The following is a 24023-nucleotide window of genomic DNA, read 5'->3' on the forward strand; positions in this document are numbered from 1 at the left end:
GGGGCAACCAGTTCTGCCCGTATTGGTCCATTGCTCACCTCTGGGGTTGGAGTTGAAGAATTGGTGATGAAGACTGCGATAGAGTCATTGGTGTGCCACAAGATACCCGCCCTCCCGTGGGGAGCTGCTGGGAGAATTTGACATGTGTGTCCTGAAATTTGGGAGACTCAGGGATGGTGACTCCCACTAAGAGAGGCTGTAGCTGGAGCTACTCATGCCTGGCAGTAGTGCAAAGGAGAGAGAGGGCTTTGGCGGGAACAGTCTCCACCACCACGAAAGGGATGTGTCCGAGGTGCATGTTTCCCCTAGACCAGAAGTGGAGTTATTTTAACGGGAACCTTGCCCAACTTTGCCCTGGAGGGAGTGGACTACAAGCAATTAGGTGCTGATGGAGGAGACTGTGAATAGGCCACAACTGGAGGCCAATCAAGAAGAGATTAAGAGAACTGACTAAAGCCAGGCTCTAGGTTCAAATCCCGCCTCTACTGCTTATTCACTGTGTGATCATGGGCAGAGGTGGAACAAGAAGGGTAGAAAAACCTACCTTCAAACTCCTGCTGGAATTTCAGGAAGACAGCTGGGGGAGCTGATTTAAATTAGTTAAGATTTTGGAAGTTTGATAGTAAATAAAAAGACTTTAAAATAACCAAGTAAGGCTATTGTTGACATTTAAAAGGGACAGAGAGCTGTGAGACCTTCCTAAGTTTACATTCAAGGGTAGAAAGGAGTCCAGAAAGCAGGTTTGAAGAGACAGTAGAAGAAAGAATCAGGCTGCTTTCTGCTTGCATCCTGTGCAGACTAGCTTAGGAAGCAGATAAGCTGGCTACAGCTATGAGTGGGAATGCCGGAGCCATTGATGGATGGATGGATTCTAGATGTGATTTTGTCACCAAATAGCAGTGTCCATAGCAAGTCTTCCTACCCCTTTGGGTTCTAAGTTTCTTTACCTATAGACGATCTCTTGGTTCCTTTTAGCTTTGTAGTTCTGTTTCCATTTCATCTCACAATGAAGATTTAGTATATATGTATGCATCTGCAATTTAGTTTTAGAAATAGTTACTTATAGCTAGATTTTTTTTCCAGAAGAGATCTAATTAACTGAACTTCCATGTTTCTTTCTACTGGCATACTGATTGTGTTTTCTGCCTAAATATAGTGTTAAGGTTTTCCTTTGTGTTCCTCTCTGTCAACTTTATATAGATAAGCTTTAGACAGATCATTCTGAGCACAGGTATTTTAAGAGTTTTACCTATATTAATACTGCTGATTCAGTCTACATAGATAAAAGGTCACAGTCCAACTAAATTTAAGGAATTGAAAGGAATAGTCAATTAAATACAATTAAATATTAAAGAATTCCTCAAACCTTTTAGAATTTATGAGATAGTTTTGCATTTTTTTACTCATGTGCAATGAAAAATAGACATAGTTTGTCCTTGAATTTTAAGTCTCTTCATAACACAACTGCTGTCTAAAGTAATGCAATTATCTGTAAATTTCTGTTAGAGTCTCTGACCTGCCCTGGAAAGGGTTGGCACAAACAAATTATTTCTTTAACTTAGCTATTTAAAATTATACAGTAAGGTGTGCATTTTCAATTTAGCTAAAAATGAGACACTGATTAGAATGTCATAAAGTAGACAGAATGAGTAGGCAACATCTTAATCTGCTCTGTTCTTTGCTGGAATTCCTAATTTCTGGATTGATCTCTTGAGCAATAGCAATAGTTTGTTATAAATTACACTAGATTGTGTCTATTAGTTTTAACTCTTACAAGACATTCAGTCTTTCTAATGATCCTGAATAAAGGGTTTCAAAAGTTTAGCACTCCTCTTGGATTACGTATTTATATGTACAGCCTCTGTGTCACACATTGAACGAGGACAGCAAGAGCAATGATTGCAGCACCCATGGCCCCAAAGCCTGTAACTCAAGACGTCTTTGCTGTTTTCATCCAATTTAGATTTAAATGATCTTGAAGTTTTCTTTTGTCTCCACAATCCTATGACTCAGTTCACAAGAGACATCATCTTTAATGCTTATGTGTAAATTCAGCCATGGCAACTTAAGCCTCTAGAAATCTCAGTATCCAGAACACCAAAAACCCTGTTAGAATGCAGCGAGAATATTTATATGTTGGTAAGAAAATGGAAAGTCAAGTATAATAAAGTGCCTTTACTTAAAATATATGTATATTGGTTTAATTTCCCTATATTCCCAGTGCTGTTCCATATCATGGTGATTAAGAGGATTATAAGGAGTGATTGTAGAGAGAGAAGTAAGCAAAGAACCTTGAATTCTGTTTCTGAGAGCAGTTTATTTTCTGTCTTACTGGACTATAGACTTCCAAGTCCAAAGATCTAATCCAGTGATAACGAGGGGGCAGTTTTACGTGTAATGAATTGGTAAGTGGCAGTAGCAGAATTTATTATTCCAGCATTCTAGAAGCCTTAGTTTTGCAGCCCAAAACATTTCTTCTTTCCTACTTTAGTGCACACTCTGCTCCCTCTCTTTACATAGGATCAGCATATGACTGAATAGGGTCAGGAAGCCCCATCCACCTGGCCGTTGTGATTGGTTTAGATGTGACACATGACCCACCCTTGGCGAATAAGAGTCCTTGTCTAGGACTTACCTATAGGAAAGTTAATATGAGAAACTGCTTTTGCTTCTGTGTTCCTGGAACTGAAAGGCTAGCTGACAGTGGCTAACTCTATCAACCTGTGATATAAGTGTGTCTGCAGTTGTCAGAATGAGGCCTACCCAAAGAAAGATGAGAGGAAGGAAGAGAATTGATGATGTTGTTTGAGGTCTGGATTCAGTTCTGTCTGATGTCAGCTCTAATAAGCCACTCCTTTTTTGTTTTGTTTAAGCTAATTTGTATTTCTGTCATCTGTATCCTGACTAATGCAGACTTCAAACAGAAATATTAGAAAAAGCCTTTTGATGAAATATTACTTCATAAACATAAAAATACCGATGACATTGGTATGATGATAATAAAAATAACTATCATTTATCAAGCATCTACTAGGTACTAAGAATTGCTCTCTCTCTCTCTCTCTCTATATATATATATATATATATACACACATATATATACGTATGTACATATATGTATATATATATAATTTATTTATTTTTTCATTTAGTCTTCACAACAACCTGTGTAGTACCTGTAATCAGTTAGCTATTGCTGGGTAACTGTCCCAAACCTTAGTAGCTTGAAACAATAAGAATTTATTTTACCAAGTCTATGGCTTGAGCAGGTGATTCTTCTTGTTTAGACCAGGTTCAGCAGACCTTAAATAGGCTTGCTCATGGGTCTGCAGTAAGTTGGCAGATTTCTGGGGATTGACTAGTTTAGGATGGCCTCACTCATAGGTCTGGAATTTGGTGGTTTTCTCAGCTGCTCCCACAGGGGTGACTGGACGTGTGTCTCCAGAAGATTAGCTCAGGCTTTTTCAGTGGGCCTTGCAGAGTTTCAAGAGAGTGAATGGAGATGTGAAGTCCTCTCAAGGTTAGGGGGGGATGCCCGCACCTTACCCCTTCTGCTGCATCCTACTGGCCAAAGTACAAGGCTAGCCCTGATTCAGGAAATGAGGAAATAGTCTCCACTTTTAATGGGAGGAGCCGAAAGTCAAAGGGGATAGATATAGGGAATTATTTAAAAAATGGGAGCACAACTAATTGACTGGAAAAGGTATTAGGTACATATACTTTAAAATATAAGAAATTTACTCAAGGCCACATGACTAGGAAGCAGCAGAGACAGGATTGAGCCTTAATCTTCTGATTGAAAATCTCACTCTCTTTCAACATCTCTCTCTAGCTTTGCTGATTGATCTATGAAGTCCAGATGTCACAACTTAATTAGTTTCTAAAGTCTTATTCTTAGATCACTTTTGAATGACTTCTAAGTTATTATGAAGAGTTCTTCATTATAATAAAGGTATTAACTTTCTATGAATAGGTTATTCTTGAGTTACACTTATAAGCATTTTAATCCATATTCATATCCATAATAAAATGAAGTTCATATTGTCATTTTGCATCACAGCTAGATTTGAAATACAAGATGTTATTTTAGGAGAATAGATAAAATAATTTGTAGTATCTAGTAAATTCTTAAATGATACTTTATGAGAAATAATAAGTTCAGGCAAATGGGAAGCTGGAATACAGTGAGATCTATGAAATGGGAGGAATACTGTCGATAAATGAAAGAAAGAGGCAGTGGACCTCAATCCTGTAGGATTCTAAGGAGAGTAGTAATCTCAGTGACTATCATTTAAGTGGAAGAATCCTATAGCCTAGTGTAAAAGGCTCCACGCATATTCCAGAAACAACTTTCCCCAAAGATCCTCAAAAGGTTAGAATGTGGGGGACAGAGACAATGCACACAGAGCCTGGTATTGCACTGCAAGACTCAGATGCCCCACATTGTGCCTCTACCAAAACAATTTAGCTCAAACCCTCCTCGCATGCCTAGCTGAATGTTAACATTTGTTCCTCTAGAACAGTCTCTGAAAGGTGTTGGCGGGAGAGGGTGGTCACACAGGCAGCTTTATCTCATGAAATTCAATGCCTAAAGTGCACAATTACTGTAAAGAAAGGAAGGTTAGGAGGGTATGGAAAGAAACAGATGAACATCTTCTGAGAACTGAACACTTGGGAACATCTCAGGGATCATTTGGCTTGAGATGGGATGATTGGAACTCACATTTGGGATTTTGGCATGGGGAAAGGGGAATGTTCAAATGGTTCAAATGAGACAGGAGGAGGTGAAAGAGGACAAGTAAGAGGAAATCTATGGATAGGTAACGAGAGCAGGTGGCTTCATGACGTATAAGCTGGCGACTAGGGGAAAAGGTGATATGTACAATTTTTAAATATCATAGGACCTTATATCTTCAACTTCTTTTCATTACATTGGTAAATTTGCCATATTAAACACCAGAATTGGTTTTGATTTTAGAATCTGGCGGTCAGGAAAAGATGGGCTGTGAGAAGCACTGCAGTGTGTTCTCGTCAGAGAGAGCAAGACAGGGCTCGTACTCCCTGACGGGCTTCCTTAGCGATTTGTTTTAAGGTTTGTGCATTCTGTGTTCAGAAGCACAGAGAACCTTGGAATGGAGAATCAGTTGTTCCTCTTTTCCATCAGTCTCTGTCTGTATTCTGGTGCTGGATAACTCTGGAAAGAGAGGATGGCCGTTCTGCCTAAGTCAAAGAAGTTTGGCCTGCAGTCAAAGCTGGATCCCAGGGCTGTGGGACCTGATATTCCTGTATTCCTTGTCTGTGAAATTTTGTCTGTATGTGACTGTCATCTGACTGTAGACCCTTTCCCTACATCAAAAGGGCGCAGAGTTCTTACATGAGAGTAAGAATTCTGAATAAGCCTGAAATCACTTTTCAACTAGAACCATTTGAGACAATAGATTCCATTTTATAATATTAAGAAAAATAACCCAAGGAAATTAAAAGAAAATAAATTAATGCCCATTAGATAAAAGAATAAATCTCAAAAGGACCCTCCACGCCCCCCCCCCAAAAAAAAATTCAGGAAAGGCAACTCCACATACTCACTTTTTTTTCTTAAGTGAGGCAACCCTTGGTTGACCTCACAGATTGCAAGGACCTTGTCAGCTTATGATCCCTTATTTTTTTTTATTTTTTATGCCTACAGCACCTGGTCTTCCTAGGCAGTTTCCCATCTAAGTACTAACCAGGCCCAACCCTGCTTAGCTTCTGAGATCAGGCAGGATTGGGTTTGTTCAGGGTAGCATGGCTGTATACACCACACACTCATTTTAAGCTTTTCAATCATGGGATTGAACTGTAGAAATGACTTTGTTGATAAATACAGAGGAAGAAGCGTCCAATGGAATAATTTATCTTGCATTTGCTCAAAATACTGAACAAATTAGAGCAAATTTTGTAGAGTTTGGAATTTTACTGTGTTGTGAGAAGTACTCAAAGAAAATCAGAGTTGTTGGATCTGCAGATAATATTTTCTTGTAGTGATTGACCAATCCCCTTCTTCTAAACCTTTAATTAAAAAAAGGAAGAAAAGTAACGAGATATGAAAGCAATTTCACATTCGTCACCTTGAAGATATTGGAAAGATCAGGACAGTTTTTCATCTTTAGTGACTTAGACTTGCTTATAAAAACAAAATATAATCTAAGATCTTCTAGACTATTAATATTGATCTAAGTGTTTTTCTTTACAAACATACAGGCACCCACTGCCACCAGTATTGCTGCTTACAAAGAGATGTCTTTGTGACCTTATTTGGAAAAAGAGTCTTTGCAGATATAACTCAATTAAGGATCTTGAGATGAGATCATCCTGGATTATCTGAGTGGGCCTTAAATCTGATAACAAGTGTCCTTAAACAACACCGGAGAGAGACATACAGGAAGAGAGAAGGCTCATTTTTTTTGTTTTGTTATTTTACTGATGTCCTTTTTCTGTCCTAGTTGCCGATCCAGGATACCACATTGCGTTAGTTGTCATGTCTCCATGGTCTCTGCTGGTCCGTGACAGTTTTCTAGTTTTTTCCTGTTTTTCATGACCTTGATGGTCTTGCACAATACTGGTCAGATATTTTATAGATTATCCCCCTCTGTGGGTTCGTTTGCTATTTTTCTCATGATTAGACTAGGTTATAAGTTCTGGGGAAGAATACCACAGAGTTACAGTCTCCTCTCATCGCATCATAAAGGGCTGTACATCCACATGATTTATTTCTGCTGATGTTAATCTTCATCACTTAGGTAAGGCAGAGTTTTCAGGTTTCTCTATTCTAAAGCCACTATTTTCCCTTTCGGTATTCTATTCTTTGGAAGCAAGTTTTTAGGTCCAGCCCACACTCAAGAAGGAGGGAAACTAGGCTATACCTCCTTGGAGTGGATAAGGAGGGAGTATGGGGAGTATGTAATATATGGAATTTTTCTGTAAGAAATAGGTATTCCTTTTTTTCTTCAATCATTTACTTATATCAATACCAATGTATATTTATTGTATGTTTATTTATAGTCCAATTATACATTATTATCTAACAATACATTATTTTGTTCCCCAAATTGTTCTAGATTTTATGCCTCTTATTATTTTTTTTTATTACATTGTATGGTATTGGTTTAAGTTTTCTCCCCCCTTCCTTTAGTTATCTGTTGCTGCATAACAAATTACCCCAAAACTTAGTGGCTTAAAACAATGAACATTATTATCTCACAGTTTCCATGGGTCAGGAATCTTGGTGTGGCTTAACCGGATGCGTTCGGTCCTTTACAAGACTGCAGTCGGGGTATCAGTTGGAGCTGTAATCTTCGCAAGCCTCCATGGGGGCGGTTCTGCTTTCCCAGGCTGCAGCTGATGTTGGTAGTCCTCAGGTCCTTAATGGCCATTGGATGGAGATGTCATTTCCTTGCTGTCTAGGCAAGAGACAGTCACAGAACGGCTCACAACATGGTAGCTGGCTTCCCTCAGATCAAGAGAGTGAGAGAAAGTGCCCAAGATGGAAATCACAGTCCTTTTGTAACCCATTCTTGCAAGTGACATCCTATTACTTTGGCCATTTTGTATTTGTTACAAGCGAGTCATTGGTCTAGCCAGACTTAAAGTGTGAGTGTGGGGATTATAGAAGGGCATGAATACGAGGAAATGGGAATCACTGAAAGCCATTTTAGAGGCTTCTCACTTCAATTAATCAGAATGGGCAGAGGCAGAGGAGGAGGAAGCTTTGAAATGAAGCCACCGATTGATTAAATGTGTTGCCTGTAATAACTTTTGACATAGAGTCACATACTACATTGTGTCTACCTCTTATTATTATTTGTCATTTGTACATGTATTTATTTATATATTTAGGAGTATATGATAGCTTCAAGCCAAATATGACATTTCCGACCCCAGGATATGATCTACCTGAGATTTTTGGAAAACTTTTTTTCTTAATTAGATAGTACCTGTGTACTTATAGGCCATTTAGGCTCAACCACCTGAACGTCACTTCTACCAGGTGTCATGTGAACAGAAGTGGAACAGTTAGTAATTATAATTAAAGCTAAATGTAATAACTTTCATAATCTCATGTTATTCACATTGAATTCCACAAAAATTATATTATGAAACTGGGGAATTATGAAGAATTACTGAAAAGGGATATCATTAATTCTTCCATTTGTATTTGACTCATCTTTAAATTATATCCACTGACCTTAAAATAAAATTGTTTCTTCCTGTTAAAAAAATAATTCATGTTCCCTGCAGAATACTTGAAAATGAAATATTTCACAAAGGAAAACAGTAAAAGCCACTCCAAATTATATACCATTGCATTGACATTTTGATGCATAAAATTTCCACATTTTTATACATATTTATGTGTGCATATATTTAACACCATTGATATCAAATTTGTGGACTACTTAGAGATGTATTCTGGATATTTTCCTACGTAAATAATTATTTTAACAAGGACCCTCTTGACTCACTATTATTGTCTCTGAAATTCCTATACATGTGAGTTTCTGTTCTGTGGACACTTCTGCACTCAACCAGTAAACACATATTGACTGCTTACTCCTGGCCAGGTACCGTGTTGCTAGCACAATGAGAGGGAGCCTGGCACAGGGGAGAGCACCAGCCGGGAATTTGGAAAACTCAGTTTCTATTCCACTTCTGCCACTAACGGGCTCATTTTTTTTTTGTACAAAAAACAAACAAACAATAGCTACCATATACATAGCACACAGAACATTCGTGATGTGCCAGCGACTGCTCAAAGCCCTTTACTTATACTCTCATGTTTAATTACAACACCTCAATGAGGTAGATACTATTTTAGCCATATTCATTTTATAGAAGAAAGGATAGAGGCCACAGAGATTAAGACACTTGCCCAAGGGCACATAGCTAGTATGTAGTGGGGCCAAGATTTAACCTTGGTAGCTGATTCCAGAGCTTGTGTCCCTGACCACTACTCTATAACTTTGAAGTTATTACTATGAGCACTTTAGGTTTCTGGCCCTTAGTTTCCTCATTGGCAAAACATAGAAGGTGAGGATGAGTTGTAATACTTGCATGTAGAGTAAATTCTTTGCAGGGAGGCACATATTTTAATGCAGGAGGACAATATGGTTGAATAATACCTTTGAGATTTATTATTTCATTTCTTTTGGCACTTCTTTCCTCTCCCCATTGGAGCAGATGGTTAGCTCTCGGCTCATCACCTCAGGGAAGGGAAGTGACTAGAAAACGCCTCTCTAGAGTAGTGTTCCAAACCCTAAGTCCTTAGGGAACTAAGTATTTTGGCTCTGGACAAAATATTTAGAAGAAGTAGGAGGAGGAGGACAGGACTAACCCCAAAATTAGAGAAAGATTTTCTGGGTTGGAGGGCGAGAGAGGGAACCTACCTTGAGCCTCAAAGAGGGCCTCCAAGCCCTGGTACCTGAGTGTAGCTGGAGGAATGGCTGGTGGAATACCTGGCCAGTGGGGCCAGCACAGCCTCTCATATATTCCTATGCACCAGGGGCCTTGAAGCAGTGGTTTCCCACACTGGGATGTCCAGACCCTACCTTATTGCACCTATCCTAACATGTGAGTCTTCATGTTCTCTTCGTCTTCTACACTGAGCAGTCTGCTTAGGGCCTTCTGGTCAAGTAGCTCTCTCTGCTGCTTCTGTGCCAGGCTAGAAGAGGTAGGAATGTTCTGTGCCTGTGTACTATGCTAGGAAACAGAATCTGTGTGAGGCTTTCTGTGGCCCATCTGCTTCAATGTACCTCAAGGTCAATCTCTGTTTGAGACCCTGGTACCTCTCTGGATTCTCACTCTGATACCAGGTACTGGGACTTCCAGGTTCTTATGTTCTTACTCATCAAGTCTCCTTGGCAGAAACTTTAATGAGGCTCAGAGAAGCATAAGAACATGTAAAAGGAAAAAAATAGTTTTTTAAGAACCAAAAGGTTTACACATTCTCTGTGGATCAACCTCCCTGTACCCCATGGACTCATGAACAACCAATGATGCTCAGAGGTCCATAGGTCACTCTTACTGAGGTAAACTTAATCATTTTAATAGTAACAGCACTTTGGGCATTCCAGATGAGTTTCTGGAGATGAAGAATTCAGGCTCTGAGAAGTAGACAAGTTTTTCCTGTAGTTCGATATCAAGAAATGTCACATCAAGCTCCTGCTATAGACCCTCAATCACATCGGTCTCTCCTTCTTCTGAATCTAGTATGACCATGGTGTGCACTAGTCTGTCACATAAAGAGCCATATATTATTCAGGTGTTTGGCCATAATATCAACCCTTAAGGCAAAAATTAACAGTGAAAATTACCTTAAAACTTCCTAAATATTCACCTGAGTTCCATACAAAGTAGATGCCTTGTGTTTAAGGACAGTGTTGTATTTTAAAAAGTTTCTTTGAATTCTGGAATCACATTCGGTGTGGTGAGATGCTCACACCATGAGAGAGGTACATTGAGGTAGAGCACTTTACATCTCTCAGATTAATTTTAATTTGGGGTGTAAATAGAATGTGGAGCAAAGATGTACACATTATTTATTATATTATTATAGTTCTCTTTCTTTTGTCAGAGCAAGTATAAAATATGTTAGACACAGTTGAACCTACTAAAAGACATCCAGGAACTTGATCTCAAGGGATATTCAATTCCACTCCTGAGATAATTAAGTAGTAACATAAGAAGTAAATGGCTGTACAGAGGTTTCACAATGGTTTCACACCACCTCTTGGTTTTGTATCATTCACTATGGCTTTATTCTTAGGGCTCAGTGTTGGAAATGTGTTTACCACTACTCCAGGGCTACATTCTTCCAGGTTATGTGCAATAGAACAGAGTTTGCCTTTGTCAGCAGTTCTAGAACATCTTGCATCTCTCATTGGATCTGATCAGTTCACATGCCCATTCTAAACTCATCATAACCACAAAGAGGGGGAGGATGGAGAGAGGAGAAGGAAAATATTATTCTTTGGTTGATTATTCTTTAATTCTTGTGTGCCCCTGGAGACAGGGCTAGAGTTAACTTTACTATAAGTATTTGGACAGAATGAAGAAGTTTCCCAGAGGAAAATTGGGCTAATACAATCTAGAAAAAAAGTGAGTAGACACTCAGTAGAGGAATAGTATTCTTAAAAAAGTTTAAAATTTTGGAAATTTCTGGGCAGAAGAATGATATTCCATAGGGTGCATTGTAAAGCCTTAAACAATGGTATAAGGGAGGTATGATAGATGAGAGAAGTCAGAAAGAAGCAAAAGGCTAAATGAATGGCATTAAATTCAAGGGACAGGGGAGAATTGCACTCTGAGTCATGGATAAAGAATAGAATTCAGAGGTAGGCAATGAGGAATGACCTAACTTCTGGGTCCCTGTTTGAATTTTGGTGCAAAGTTGTTTTGTATATATCTGTCAGTCCTAGGCCCTTTCCCTTCTGGAGTGACTGCAGAGGGCCTGAGAGCTTAAGGGTAGCTCAGCAGAAGAGCTGGCATCTCGATGAAGGATTTTACTTAAGTATGATAAAATAATTTTCAGTGTTCGTTGGTGGAAAGAAAGTGGTTATAAATTCTCAATTTCTCTCTTTCTCTCTCTTTTCCTGATTAGGGTGACTCTTTGAAAACCATATTGAACGAGGACAAAATTAGGTTCCCAAAAGATCACTGGAGCTTTCTCCTATGTTTTGTGCAACACGAAAATGAGATTAATTGGAGAATGGTAGAATCGAAGATATGTTTTACATGCTTTAAGCAAAGGCCAGCTTTAATATAGAGCATTTATAGCCTTCATTCTGAAAACAATAATGAACTGATTTATATATATTACAAAATTCAGTTGCTACTTAGAACCATGAAATTATCCAATTGAGTTCCTACACCGCTACTTTAAACATTTGTAAAAGGCAAAAACAAGAAATTTAACATTTTATATATTAGCATGTGAAACAATTTCTTAGCAAAGTCTGTATTATTGCATTTAGAAATATGTTATTATTCTGTTGGAATTGGCAGCAACTTAGAATGAGGCCTTTTATTTTAAAAAATTAAGAATGGAACCTTCTTTTCTATGAGGGTGTTGGTTAGTCTTGCATTTGTTTTGGAGATGTAATAGCTGCCATATGTTACACCTATTAAATGAATGATGTAGTTTGGGCTGCATGTTGTCCTGCCAACTGCTCCATGCTGCCTCCTCACTTTCAGTGCTTATTACTCCAATATGTCCATATATCACCCAGCAAGCAGTAGCTTCTTTCCAATCGTGTTAGTCCTTGAGCCCTTAACCCCATCCATCACCTATATAGGCTCTATCTCCTTCCTTCCAGAATTGCAACTAATGAAAAATAATGAAAACTAATGAAAAATAAACCTCAGCAAAGGGTATGCTTGCAGGATCATAATCAACTCACTATTCTGGTTCATGGATAGAAAAGGATGGGTTGATGCTTAAGACAAAAGCATAATATACAATTATGAGAATTCAATCTTCTCTGTGACATAAAGACAGAAAAATGCTTTCTCTTTTGTGAAACATTAGGTGGTACATTTCTCCACCCTGGTGAGCAGAATGATGCAATGAGGATGATCAGAGCAAAATAAAGCTACTTATCATATAGTGTATCCCTTCGCTCTTGCCACCTCTGATAGTTTTCATCCAGGAAGATAAAAAGTTTAATCTGAGTATCTCAGATATTTATGTATCTATAACTCATAATAGGGAAACAGAGGACCAAAACTGCTTAATGATTTGTTTCAAGTTGCCATTTAGGTATCAGTATTTATTAGAAGAAAATTTAGAAATATTAAAAAATTATATTGGGAAAAATCCATTATCAGTGATTCTATAAATTTAATTGAAATCTATTTCTTACCAGACTAAATTGCACTATGCTACAATTACCTTAGGACTGTTTTTACTACCGTTTTGCAGTGAATAAATCAGTGAGATTTCTTTTTAACATTTTAAAGGAATACTAGAATTTGCTACTGTGTAGCTTGAAAGATTTATGTCTTTTTTATTGTCTTATGTATTCAAATGTTAAGACTATTGATTTTAACTCAATACCCTAACATACTTTCAATATAGCAGATTTCTTTTTGATACTTTATATCTTAATATATTTCAGTGTTCTTCTATGTTTTTTTTTTTTAAACTAGAATTGGAGGGATAATTTTGTTTAATTTACACCTTTGCATGGTCCAGCAGGCTCTAAAATTAATCCTTTCCTTTACAAGGAGTGCATAACAGTTGTACTCTTATGTAACCTGTTGGCTCCCACTTGTCATCTTAATGGACTTCCCCATTTCCTACTGTTTTACAGTCTGTCCTTTTGGCATCTTAAAACTTCCTGCACTCTTCCTCCCTTGGTAAGTGTATTGCTTTGCTAGGGTTTCCATAACAAAGTATCACAGACAGAGTGTCTTAAGCAACAGAAATTTATTTTCTTACATTTCTGAAGACTGTAAGTTTGAAATTGAGGTGTCAGCAGAATCGGTTCCTTCTGAGGGCCAGGAGGAGAGAATTTGTTCTAGGCCTCTCTCCTCGGCTTGTGGATAGTCATCTTCCCCATGTGTCTTCACATTGTCTTTCCCCTGTACGTGTCTGTGTCCAAATATCCTCTTCTTGTAAGGACATCGGTCATATGGATTAGGGCCCAAACTAATGACCTTATTTTAACTTAATTACCTCTGTAAAGACTCTTCTTCCAAATACAGTCACATTCGGAGGTACTGGGGGTTTGGACTTCGACATATGAATTTTAAGGTGATACAATTTAGCTCATAACAGTGGAAAGAAGAACACAGAAATGTTTGATGTCACTTGGTGTTTCAAGGGTATTGAGATTCCATGGATCTCAAAAATATGGATTTTAATTATCAGGCAAGAAACATATGCATATGTTGCACAGTGATATTAGTCTTTTAGCAGTCAGAATGCTGCTCTGGTAGGATTTAGTCCCTGTCCCCATGTCAAGAAATCAACGCAAGCCAAGTTAGCAAGTGTGTGGGGAATAGTGATCCTAAAGCAGATGGGGAAAGAGATCTTTTAGAGTCTTGCAAACCAAATGGTAACAAAAATTAAATGGTAATTGTCATCATGTTAGGGGTATTATAACACACACATAACCTAACACTCACCCGTCTTTAAGTTTTAACATAGTATTGTATTGCATATGTGCTATTTCACAGGAATCAACAGTGTAATTTTTCTATTGTTTTCCAGGCTTTAAATGTAGGATGAGATTCTTAAATAATTATAAAAGATTGCATGATAATTCCAAAATCATCAAATAGATCAGAAGCTATTTCTTTGGAGTTGTATAAAATAGAACTATATGAAGAATCACGTATTACTAGAAGACAGATAAGAAGCTCTGTAAATAGCTATTTACAGAAACTCTGTGAATAGCTTTTGACTTTTAATGCCATTATTTCCTCCTCTGAATCAGAAGTTGTGATTAAACTAGAGATCTGACTGTTTTTTCATCATGACCTAATGAAAATGACATAGGGGAAGGTTGGTGGGTGGTTAAATTCTAGAGATGGAAGTCAGCCTGGGGGTTGATCCTAGGGATTTTTTAACAAGTCAAATATATGTCTGTCTGCTCTGATCGCTAGGTTAGTAGGTTAATTCCGAGGACAGCCCAGGAAGTAAGGCCCTGTATAGGGGGAGAAAAGGGTGTAAGGGAGATGCCCCAGCCTCTTGCTCCATGGAAAGTGACCTGGCCTTTTCAATTGTCACTCTGGATTAAAGGTGCCAGACCTGATCTGTTATGGGCTGGATCTACTCCCATAGTGGTCACATTACGAGGAGGGAAATGAGGGCACCAAATAACTCCCCTCAGCTACTTTTCCCAAAGGTTCTCAAAAAGGCTGGCATGTCATAGATTCAAATTTCAAATGCTCCTTTAGTAGCATACATTTCTTCATGCTGCCCATTTTGCTTCAATTAGTTCTGGGTAAGGATTACATTACACTGGAGTGTTTTTAGCTGGGTCTTAGAATTTCCTATATTAATCTGCTTGCATTTCTTTAGAAGTCCAATTTTTGGAGTTACATTTAAAATAGGGTGAATTTACTTAAGAAACAATGGGGATTACTGTCAAGTGTTTTCTTTCTAAGCAGAATTTTCTTGAGCTCTTGTAATGGGCAGTGCTCACTCATATGCTTAAGTTTAGAAATTGCTGTTTCACTAATGGGTAAAAACTGGGCAGCTTATCCCTTTTCTCAGAAAGTATTAGTGATTTCCTGTGGGAGGAAAGAAGAAGAAGAAAACCCTTTCTGCACTCTTCCCCAGTTTCCTATGGTTTTTTTTTTTTTCTTTTTTTTTTTTTTGTGGCCCAAAGAGAGATGCATCCTGTTCTCCTTTCCCAATTTATCACTTCCTCTCTCATATTCAATCCCGCACACCCACAGGGACCAATTCTCACTTGTACTGTTTTTATTGTGAATTTAATTCATTTCTATAATCCTTCCAAATGACTCAAGAAAGTGGATGTATATATATTCTTAGAAGTGTCATCTCACTTGTTTTTAAATTATAACACCAAATGGAATTTTAATCAACTTTCCTAGGTCAGTTAAATAAAAAGTTTGGTTACAAACCAAGAGTTATAGCTACTGTTTTCAATAATGGGGAAAATATTATGGTTGTAAATGATAATTTTCTTGTAAGTTAGGGAATGGAATAATCTAAAGCCTCTCTCCTGTCAGTCTTGTCCATGACATGAGTAGATCAATTCTGCGTGTACATTCTTCAAATTCTCGAGTCTTTGCTGAAGGGAGAGACTGGTCTTATTGTTTGTGCATGCTATCAGTCCTTGGGAAAATGGTAGCTATCCTAGACTCTTGTATTGACATTTGGGAGCATTTCTCTCTCTCTCTCTCTCTCTCTCTCTCTCTCTCTCTCTCTCTCTCTCTCTCTCTCTTTTCCTTGAAAATCAAGTTAGGCACATGCTAGAGTCAGTGGCTATATTAGACTACACACATTCAGAGGAGAATTGGTAGGATTTGGAAAGGATTTTTTTATCAAAGTCTTAGGGAGAAGTATCTGCTTATTTTTGAGAGCAGATACTAAATGAATTAACTAGAAATGGGTTGGAAGAATAGGCATTTATTTCTCTGGGTACTATGTGAGGGCAGAGGGCTGAAAGCAAAATATTTACAGGCATGTCGATTGATCTGGGAACCAGTTGGAGGGTGTTGCTAAGGTAGACCGAGGTCCCCATTTTGACCGACGGTAACCGTCCTCAAGGTGGTAGAAGAAACGTGAGGGAGAGAAGAGACCATACTTCTGTCCTTTTTGTAGGGCCAATTTCCCTTTATATTTCTATCAGTTAAGCCATTCAAAGAGAGAAATTCCAAAGAGATATGCAAATACGTCTTCAAAAAGACAGTCAATTTAGAAACAAGTGCTTTTAATGTCTTCCCTGGTTAGGGGGTCAGGGATGTCTCCCTAAGTCAACTAAGTCGTCTGCGAGTATTGGCTTAACCTAGTAAACAACCTCTTCCTCAGAGGGATGAGGAAAAGGACATAAATAGTGATGCAGAGAGGCTTTTGAAAAGTAAGTAAAGCTAGTGTTATCCATCAGAAATGTATTAATAATTTATTGGCCTCAAGGTATATTTGTCATTTCTTGTCTTCAAACGAGCTGAGGACCCACAATGTTGTTTGGACTGTGAGAAAAATTTATTGAAAGTCCAACGTATCAGACTAGCATTAACAGTCCAATAAAGATGTTTGAGGAAAATAAAAAGTACAGAGAAAAATGGATTGGGGAGAGGGCTGGATCACACAGACAGAGCCCTGGAGACCACCGGGACGACTAACGGGGCGAATGCAGGTTAGTGCAGGGCAGCCTGACAGTCAAGGAGGGAGCCTCGGAGTGGACGGGGAGACGCAGTTCCTCGCCCAGGGCCCAGGGAAGGGTTGAGATCCCAGGCTTGGAACCATAAATCTCTCTGTATGGTACAAAGTCAGAAAATAATAGACTGAAACCTGAGGAATCTGAATATTTGAAGAATAGGCATGGGGGTTCCTAGAATAAGAACACAATGTCAAGAAATGACACTGATTTTTGGCAAAAGGGGTGACTATGCAGCCAAAACCTGACAGTGAAATAAAGATGCCAAACTACCAGATCTAATGATCATGCAACCTATGTCTGTGTCTCACAAGACTATGAATAGGAAGTGGGTCCGGCATCCAGTCTCACCGTAACTGGGATGCAGCCATATCCCACTATTAGCTAAGGGGAAGCCTGGAAAGGGGGCATGGAACTGCAGCCCTCATTGCTTTCGTGCTTCCCTAGAGTCTAGGGGCATGGCTGCTTTGTCAGCATTCTTGAAACTGTAATTCTGTCAGGATTACATTTGTTAAACCTTGTTAGTTTTTACCTAATGTGAGAAATAATTGGAAAAAAACCCGTGTCATTTGCTTGTTTCAGTAACAGGCAGTATGAGAAGCAGAGTTAGAGAGGATATCTGTATTGGCCTTTAGGGAAAATCAGTGGACAGAAGTGTCGATAGCAGTGGTTCTCAACGTGGGGGTGGCGTGGGGGGAGGTATTTTGCCCCAGAAGAACATCTGGCACTATCTGGAGATGTATTTGATTGTTAGGACTATGGGAGAGCATGCTACTGGGAGAGGCCAGGGATGCTACTAAACATTCTACCATGCACAGGAACCCCTACTCCCAGCCCAACAAAAAGTTACTGGGTTCAACATGACAATAATGCAGAAGTTAAGAATCTCTAGTCTAGAGGCAAGTAGATGGTTCAGCTGAAAACAAGGGAAAGGCATGGGTCTTCCCACCAGGCCTGGCGCAGGAAAGGGGCGAAGACCCTGTGGGTGGGTAACTGCTGGGAAGTGAATAGTGTCAGCAGCGTGGGAGTGGGGTGGGGTAGAATGGAGTGGGGAGTATTTGGAGAAATGTTTTTTATTCCTTAACAAATCTATCTAGAAGAGAAACATCTTTTACTTTAGAGGGGGAGTTAATTTTCTCCCTGTTCCTTTTCTAGAGGGATCTGAGGTCAAGACACTCTTGCCTACACATGCTCACTTTTCACCATCTTCAGAGCCAGAAGCAGGAGATAAGATCTACTTTCTCTTTTGGGTCTCCTCTACCGTAAGAAAAATCTTCCCCTGACATTGCTCCTTCCTCCAACTATCATTTGATTCTCTACTTCCTTTAATGGCCACTGAGTGGTTTATGCTTATTGCCTCCATTTTCTCTTCACACAGAACCCATTCATCCTATTCGACTGAGTCTACGCAGTGAATGTTCATCACTGCCTTCCACTTCGCTTTACCCAACATCATTTGATGGACCTTAATCCACTTGTTTCTCTCTGGCTGTTGACACTTGTCTATACATCTTTTCCTGAAATTCTTTTCTTTCCTTTAGTTATCTACACCCTTCTGGCTTCTCTTTTTCATCCCCAAATTCTTTTCTCGCTCTTTTTCTAGCCCAGTGCCTACTGATCTCCATAGCTATTCCCTCGGGCCTTCTTTAATATATTTTGCTGGTGATGTCACCTCTTCACAGTCCTCCATCAACTCACTGTGGATAATTCTTTTATCTTAAATCACCAGTCCTGTTTTCACTCTTAAGTTACAGACCGGTTAGTGCCAACCTATTGGACAATTCCACTTCACTTGGAGTGAAGTGAAATCGATCTCCAAATATTTGAATGCAAAGCTGATCATATACATTTTTGTTTGTTTTTTTTCGACTAGGGGGTTGCATGATGCCTTTAAGATACTCTCAGAGCAAAACTCTTCTGACCTATTTCTAACTTGCTCTGTGGCGCCTGACTTTTCTTGTATCTCCTGAACTGGATTTGCCTTAAGACTTGGAATTTCTGCTCCAGCGGGAAGATTCATTTTTCCCCAGTAAGTAAGCAACCATTACCCACCATGTTTCTTATCCACCAAGGTTTCAGTTTACTGACCCTATCCCTCATTTCATCCATATGAGTTTATCGTAGATGAATTTCCACCTTGATTAGCTTGGATTTCACAATCTCCTACTAATCTGAGAAGCTCACAACTCATAAGTTATTTTTTTCCACCACTTGCTATGCTGTCTCTCCTGGGTAATGTTTGTATTTAGTCAAGAGTCTCTGCTTCCTTGGATCAAAGAGTGGAAGCTATGGAAATTTCTGGCTCTGCAATAGAGAGAATTTAGTGAGCAAAAATAGAGAAGGGGGCACGGAGGCCTTTTGGAACTTTTAAAATCACATGATGTTGGCAGCGGCTACATGTAAGCTTGACTCTGGTGTACTTATTGTCTTTTATGTTTAAATCATCCTGCCTCATGTGGCAATTACCATCCTACAGAGCAAGAGCAGTAGGATCTTGAGAGCTTGTTAATAAGAGTGAAAGAAAAGGATATGGGATGGAAAGAAGTAGAAGGAAATTAAACTGACTTCCAGGGTTGCCTTGTGCTAGCTATCATGCAAATAATTTAATGTCTGATGTGCTTTACTTTAAGTACATTTTTGAAAATTTGCATGAAGTGACTTTCTGCAAATAAAGTGCTATTTCAAATCTACTGTTTAAAACTCACTTTCGTAAATTTGATTAGGTTGCAAAGAGTGCTTAAAAAAATAATCACATTTCCATTTCATGGAAGCTGTACGTTTTAATATCAGGTTTGTTTGCATTTATTCCAAATTTGATTTCAAAATCTCATGTCCAGGAAAATAATTTCTATTCTGCCACTGGCCAATAGTTATATTAAACTGATTGCCTGAAGTCGATCCAAAGAGAATTTTAAAATTTTATCTTCTGCCTGCTTTTCTCATTGTTGAAAGCCAGAATGAGCAATTTAGGCTAAAACTAGTACTCTGTAGCCCAAATCAGGCAAACTACACCAAATCTTTAGCAGACTTTAATTTCTTTTTGTGCTGTTACATTTCATTCTTTAATGTCACACAGCTTCTTCTTTTCTACTAAGAAAAATTTATTGGATTTTTTTTTTATTTTTACATTTCTAAAGTTAAGTAAGGAAAATTAGTGAGAGTATTCAGAAAGATGTGGTATTATATTTAGGCTACACTAAGTAGGCATTTACCTTAATGTTTGATTAATTCATAAAGGAGGATATTAAAAAGGTCAGAAATTCATATAGTCTGGAAAGACATATAATTTGTTTTTCCTAGATTTTTAACTGTATTTCCTGAAACATTGAATATAGGGGAAAAATCAAGCTAGCTAGTCATCAACAGCATTGGGTATGCCTTAGAGTTGGTAGAAAAGGTTCAGTAAAGATATCTAAAACACCAGTAGTAATTCAATTTAATTAAAAATTTTTACTTCATAGAACTTAAGACTAGATCCTGTTGTTACTGTGGGTTGACATTTGGCAGAAAAAACCCCCAACACATTTCGCCCAACAATGGAAATATTAGAGAGTTTTTGTTTTATTTGTTTGTTTTCTATTTCTGTGGCACAGCGCTGTTGGAGATAACATTTTATCCATCTCAAATGTGCTATTTATAAGGAAGGTGAAATTCTATTACTGCCAATTTATAAAAGCATGAATTTTGTAATGGCAAAAGCAAAGCTGAATGCAGCCAGTAGGTAGCTCTGTTTCTGATTATTTCATCTTGCAGAAAGTCACTAAAGTATAATTTCTCTATTTTGCTTAGAAATTATATGGCGTGCCTAGGTCAAGTCAGCAGAGTGCCACATCACAGCTTCAAATAAATTACCAGGACCTGAGGAACAAGTGAAAAGGAAATTCCACATTGCATTCTAAGTCATCAGGATTTGTTTATTCCTATGTTTTTAAATCAATATACTAGCAAAGCTTCAGTTGTATGATAGAAATATCAGTTATTTTCACATAAGATCTTTTTCTTTCCTAATGTGAAAAATTCAACCCTCAGCGTCAGAACTGTCCTCTTCAGATCCACATGAAAACATCTATGGGTAATTGTTTACCAAGTACTGACAGAGTTCCACATTTCTCTCTCACATAATCCATTCTTCCTTAGGGGACCCAAAATAATCTTTTACAAATTTTAATCAGGTCATATCATCCTGCTCAAAAATCCTTCAATGGCTTTTAGTCCAATTCAACTTGAAAAAAAATGCTTATTCCATACTATGACCTGTAACAGCAGTTTCTAGTCATTTTTGTCTCAGGACCACTGTATACTCTTTAACATTATTGAGGATCCTCAAGAAACTTTTAAATATGAGTTAAAGCTATTGTATTTATTATATTGGAAATTAAGACTGAAAATTAAGAAGATATTTATTAATTTATTTAAAAACAATGATACGTGTCACATTTTAATGAAAAATAACTGTATTTTTTAAAACAAAAAATTATTGAGAATAGCATTGCTTTACATTTTACAAATTTCTTTATCATTTGGATTAATAGAAGATAGTGGGATTCTCACATATACTCTTTCGTTTCATTTATTGCACTAGCACATATCCTTTGCCTCAAGGACCTTGTTTGGATCATAAACCACTGCGTAGAAGTTTTCTGTTATTGCTTTACAAGTTACCCCCCCCCCCCCCATTTAGCACTTTAAAACAGCAAACATTTATCTTACAGTTTCTGTGGGTCTTACGGTTATAGAATCTGGTGTCGTGTAGCTGGGTGCCTCTGGTTCAGGATCTCTCTGGAGGCTGGGTTGAAGGATTTGCTCTCAAGCTCACTGCTGTGGTTGCTGGCAGGCCTAGATGATCTACTTACAGTATAATTCATGTGGGCCAGGGCTTCCTGCCCTTTTAGGGAGGGAAGGAGGGAAGGAGTGAGAGAGAGGGGGTGGGGGGGAAGAGAGAGAGAGTGAGAGAGAGAGAGAGAGAATGAATCGAAAACAGAAGCCACAGTATTTTCATAATCTAATGTTGGAAGTGACATGGAATCACTTTGTCATTTCTATTGATTAGAAGTGAGTCACTAGGCCCAGCCCATACTCAAGGGGATTCATGTTATTATACAGGATGAATAACAGCGGGTAGGGATCACTGGGGGCTGAGATTTGAAGCAGAGAAAATGATCTGAGGCAAAATGGGTCCATACTCCGGCCTAGGAGTGATCATGATGCCTGGTTTTGGCCAGGGAATGTGTGCCAGGTGCTCTTGGGAAAGATTTTTTTTTTCCCCAGTGAGAGAAGGATACATCTCCTCATGTTCTTTGTCTTTGAAAGTGAAGCGAAAACATGCTATTTGGAGCTTCTGTATCCACTCTATGACTGTGAAGAAGAATAGAATTATAGAGAGACAGATTAAAGTCATCTGATTATCACCATGGGAAGAGGGTTGGAAGTGTAAGCTGCTGATTGAGTTGGCTGTTGAAGGTGGTCACTTACTTTCCCATCCCTGTTGTTGGTAAAAACTATACTTTATCTCAACTATTCTTTTTACTAGATATATCATGAAAAAGTCCTAGCTTGCATTAATTCAATTATCAAATTTTATGACTATGTAAATATACTGTATGACTATATGACATGTAAGTTTACTTGAACTTTTGTACAATAATCCAACTAAATACTAGATTCTTAATCTTAGTAGTCTTTCCAGTAACTGTATAATCTGAAGTAATAACTAGCAATGACATTATTTTAATGTGAATTTTTCCACAGAGCTGGGAGTCCAATTTTGTCTTGAAATCTAGAACTTGAGTTGAGTCTTACCTTTGGTATGTTCAGAATTTCCAATTACACTTTCAAGTCTTGATACTATGGGAGAAATCTTCAAGTGTCCCTCTTGACGAACCTCTCAGGCCTGTTTAGGACCCACTGCCTTTGTAAAAACCACTGTCTTGTAAAGACTTTACTTGGTGAAGCCCAGAGAGCAGTTAATACTTATTGAACAAAGTTAAGCAGAAGTAAACCTAAACTCAACTTGTGGAAGGTGTGAGTCATGCTAGTGGAATGGAGAAAAGGAGAGGGAGAGGGAGAAGGAGAGATTGTGTCTTAGATCACATTTCCTAAAAGAGCCCGAGACAGAGGAGATTTAGGTATACGTGAGTAAAGGAAGAAGTGCTTTTGGGGATGGATCTGTAAGGGGATGAAGGAAACAGGATGGGGAAGGCAGACAAGTAAAGCAATGGCATGGTCTCGGATAAAGTCTAGCCATAGCCTGATTCACGGGGGGCTCTGGGGTATAAGTGATCCAATCTGGAGCTGTCCTGCCTTGAGGCAAGGGGACCAGAGTCTGCACCCAATATCAGCCAATCACTGGCCACCCCCTGGGGTAGGGATAGTGGAGTGATGCTGGTGATTTAATTTTTCAGGCATCTCCAGCTGAGGCAATGCTCGGGAGAAGGTCACAGGTGTAAGTTGTTAGTTATAGCAACTTCAGAAGCTGGGAGATGGACATATCAACCCGTAAAGGAGATCTGGGAGAAGCAGCAATAACATCTACTACAGTTACTTTGGGGGAGGAACCTGAACTTTGAGCAAAGAGTTAAATTCAAGTCAAAACAAATTTGTTGGATGCCTACTATGTGCAAAACAATATGCTAGAGCAAAAGGGTTTCAAATGTGAGTGATCTATTGCTTTCAAGAAATACACTGTGAAAAATAACTAAACATACAAGCAATACATATTCCAATATCAGGCTTGGTTAATTACAAACTTCTATAAAGGTAGTTAACCTGCTATACTGTAGTGTTCCTATAAAGATAGTTAAATGAATTTGAAAAAGTATACTCTAAAATTAGATATAAATAAATTCTGAGATTGTTTTAACCATAGCCTACTGTTAATACAAAAAACTGAGTTGACTGTTCAAAAGTTTAGACTATTTCCACTCATATGAGAAGAACATTATATACAACAGCTAAAAGAAGTTGAAATTAAGCACAGAAATTTGATACATTGGCTATAAAACTATCATTTATTAACTACTTAATATGACCCAGAAACTGTACTTAAAAAAAAACCCTCAACAATCTTCATCCTCAAAAAAAAAAGCTAGAAATTAGTAGTACCCTTTTGTAGATAATGAAACTGAGGCACACAGA

The 24023-nt window shown here is 38.3% G+C and overlaps 2 long non-coding RNA genes and 1 pseudogene across 5 annotated transcripts in view; 1 reads left to right on the top strand and 2 right to left on the bottom strand.

Annotated features, from left to right (window-relative positions):
- The window catches only part of LOC118606530, a 255284-nt gene that overhangs the window by 13063 nt on the left and 218198 nt on the right, over positions 1-24023 (top strand). The gene's annotated exons all lie outside the window — the stretch shown is intronic.
- Positions 958-22821, bottom strand: LOC118606531. 2 transcript variants are annotated; one of them, XR_004952496.1, is made up of 4 exons: positions 22689-22821; positions 21600-21774; positions 7241-7439; positions 958-1033 (listed from the first exon to the last, which is right to left on the bottom strand). It is a non-coding gene; the product is annotated as an uncharacterized LOC118606531 (long non-coding RNA). The 2 variants fall into 2 exon arrangements; XR_004952495.1 differs by lacking the exon at positions 958-1033 and having other exon boundaries at positions 6994-7439.
- LOC118607562 lies at positions 5678-5796 on the bottom strand (annotated as a pseudogene).

Source organism: Rousettus aegyptiacus, unplaced genomic scaffold (genome assembly GCF_014176215.1).
Source record: "Rousettus aegyptiacus isolate mRouAeg1 unplaced genomic scaffold, mRouAeg1.p scaffold_m13_p_8, whole genome shotgun sequence".
NCBI classification, from domain to species: Eukaryota; Metazoa; Chordata; class Mammalia; order Chiroptera; family Pteropodidae; genus Rousettus; species Rousettus aegyptiacus.